Source organism: Hylobates moloch, unplaced genomic scaffold (assembly GCF_009828535.3).
Source record: "Hylobates moloch isolate HMO894 unplaced genomic scaffold, HMol_V3 SCAFFOLD_4, whole genome shotgun sequence".
NCBI classification, from domain to species: domain Eukaryota; kingdom Metazoa; phylum Chordata; class Mammalia; order Primates; family Hylobatidae; genus Hylobates; species Hylobates moloch.
In genome coordinates, this window is record NW_026652279.1 from 108,177,339 (window position 1) to 108,180,949 (window position 3,611).

Below are 3,611 nucleotides of genomic sequence, written 5' to 3' on the forward strand. Positions count from 1 at the left end.
CCATGCCTGGCTAATTTTTGTATTTTTTAGTAGAGATGAGATTTCACCATGTTGGCCAGGCTGGTCTCAAACTTCTGACCTCAAGTGACCTGCCCACCTCAGCCTCCCAAAGTGCTGGGATTACAGGCGTGAGCCACCGCGCCCGGCCTAGCCTCTTTTCTTATGAAGCAGTCCTTCTACCTTATTTTTCAGGTCTTTGGTTTTTTGAAAATAATTTTGTTATTACATTTTTTTAATTTAAAAAATAATTTTGATCTTTTGAAATGATCAGGCCAATCCTTTGTTCCCTATCCTGCTTGTATTTGATGAGCTCTTCATAGTGTACTTTTAACTTGCTCTTCTAGTCTCTATCTCCTAAAAGGGCTTGATTCGGTTTGGGTTAAACATCTTTGTCAAGAACACTTCCCAGATCATATTTTATATTGTATATTTTATATTGTGTGGCTTGCAGAGGCATATCATTCAGGCTGCCCTACAATTTGCTAGATGGTTAAGATGGTGATAGCTAGATCTCTTCATTGTAAAGATGTGGGGTTTTCCCCTTTAAAATTAGCAAATATTCTGGGAAGAGGAGAGAACAAACTTACCTTCAAGGATATTTGGAAGAATCAGCAGATAAAGATATTAAAGAAAATTTAGCAAAAAAGAGAGTAATGAAGAGTGGTGACTCCTATCAGATATTAAACTGCATTTAAAACAATCGGATAGTAGAGCAAAGATTGACCCCTTAATGGGTAAGTCACCCACAAACAGCCTCTGTCGATGTGGTTTTGGTGACAGGACACCCACCCATGGGCTGGCACTTACCTTAAACAGTCAGCAGACCCTGGAGGTTTTAGCTGATTCTCAGGTCCCCTTGGTCGCCTTTGGTAAGTCATATGACCACATACACACCAAGCTAGCAGGCATACCTCCACAGAGAGCTGTGATTGGATCATAGACAATGATTTTGTTGACTTTATTTCATAGTTTAGAATTATATCTGAACAGGGCTAAGCACAGTGGCTCATGCCTGTAATCCCAGCACTTTGGGAGGCTGAGATGGGAGGATCCTTTGAGCCCAGGAGTTTGAGACAAGCCTGGGCAAAATGGAGAGACCCTGTCTTTACAAAAAATACAAAAACTATCTGGGTGTGGTGGCACGTGCCTAAGGTCCCAGCTACTTGGGAGGCTCAGGTGGGAGAATCTCCTGGGCCGGGGAGGCCGAGGCTGCAGTGAGAGGTGATCTGATAGCACCACTGCACTCCAGCTTGGGCAATAGAGCAAGAACCTTGTCTCAAAAAAAAAAAAAAAAAAAAAAAAGAACTATATCAGAACCAAGTCTTTTTCCACAGTGGCCTATTTGCAGACATATTAGAAAAGGATAGACAGTGCTTGCAATTCAAGATAGAGAAGTAAAACAAACTTAAACACTATCCTGGAGGACAGTCTTCCTATTCAGGAGTGTGTGTCAGTGGCCAGCCTCAAAACTAGGAGAAGAAAACTCCCTGATGGTACCCTGAGTGAGGGTCATGAGAGAATGAAAGGAGAGAATCCAGTGTGGGCCCAGGCAAACCGTGGATCAGGGATGAAAGCTGGGCCACAGTGAAAGCAGGGCCTGTGGCACAGGTTGTGGGGGACATCTTAGAAAGACAGCAATTGTGTGATGGCATTCTCAGTTTCTCCTAGGTCTACAGCTCTGTATTTCTTTCTGGCCTTCTCCAAATGTAAATCTAATGAAAAAATGCTACCTTTATTCCTCCCACCCTACTCCTGAAACTGTGCCAGTCTCTGCATAAGAATAGATGGTGTTTCTGAAGAGTCCTTTGCTCTGCAATATTCCTCCGTGGGTTTCTGAAAGCAGGTTTGAGAACAGGAGTGAATGGAAGCTACATTTCTCTGTCTGACAGATGTGGTACACATGTGTGAGTTGCAGATGACACTCCTTGGTAATGGCTATATGGGAACAGTGAGAACATGACATATAACCAGTTGCATTTAAATGGGGCTACTGGATGAGCTACCTTGTAAAGATTCTCTCAGTGGGGTCCCTCCTAATTCTAGAGCTCTTCTACTAGGACGGAGGAGCTAATTCAGTTGGATTGATCTATATGGTAGATTATTCTCTGCTGATCTAACCAAAAAGAGTCTCCTCTCCCTAGTTTGTAGAAATGAAGAGATAACTTTGATTACCATAATGCTGGCATGGGTAGTTATGTAAAATTGTTGACATTATCGTCTGGTGCTCACTTCCCTACACTCCTTCCTGGAGTTCAGCACAGACAATGGGAAAGGGACCCAGTGAAGGTACTGGATAACTCAAAAATATGGCCTAAATTTATGAACTGTTCTTAAGGAAAGAAACATGTTCCCTAACTCTTGGATAATCTAGTTTAGATCATCAAATACCCCAGATAATGGCTCACCTCTCTTCAGTTTTTTCTTGGAAGTCACAAGCTCTAATGAGTCTCTTTAATTACTTCTTGGTGAGGGCAGCATCCAATTTCTATTTAACAAGAACAGGCATCCAAATTAGATACAGTGCTGTTCACTTATATCAGTGTATCATCAAGATTCATATTTCCAGTGATTGCCCAACAACACTTTAATGTTACTCTAAGGATAAAACAATGATGTAACATGATTACCTCAGTTGACTGCCTTGATTTTCATTCTCCTGCAGTTGCATTTCCGCAGCATACATTTTGAGTCCAGACTTCACCCTGGCATAAAAAACTTCCACTCTGGGTATAGAGTTTTTCCATAGTTAAAAAAATTCCTTTAAAACATATGTATAGCCATATGCTATTGACATTTTTGACAAAAGCAACACTGTGCTTAAAGCATAAAATCTAAACAATAAAAAGCTATTCTAGTAACAATAACTAATGCTCCTCAAGGGCTTACTCTTCATTGGTATGGGGATGATATTACAAAACTTTAACAAACAATATGGCATAGGCACTGGCCAATCAGAATTGTCACCAGCCTTAGCTCCAGTAGGACAGCTGAGGTCCTCTGCTGTGCCAGGGATAACCCTTTAGTTGCCGGCCCTGAGGAAGCAGGAGGAATCTAAGGGGAGGGGGTGGGCAGATGGTATAAATGTCTGTGTGGAGAGTATGTTCTGGGTGGCTATTTACTAACTGACATGGAAGCATTCCACATTGGAACAGACATATTGGATACATCTGCGGAATATCGGTGCTGCCAGGCCCTGAGCTAGAGCCCTCATTCCCACAATGCTGCCAGGGAAGATCCTGCTCTAGGGGCCAAGGGAAAACTTCTCCATTGCTCTCTGAAGATTTCTGAAACTCACTGATAAGAGGCAGATTAATAGGAGAAAAGGCATACACATTTACTAACATGTACATGACAGCCTTCAGAATGAAGATCCAAAGAGACAGCGGAAGTTGTTCACTTTTAGGCTTAGCTTTAATAAAGTATAGACAGCCGTGGGGAAATATGATTGGACAAAAGGGTATGATCTAATGCTAATAGACTGAGTGGGGAAACCCAGCAAGGCCTGTCTGTCTGGATTCTTCCTGGCCTCTCTGAGCAGCATTCATTCCTTCTGCGTGTGGGGCAGGACCCTCTTTGGAGTGGGAGTCTAATGACCTACTGTCAAAATAAGG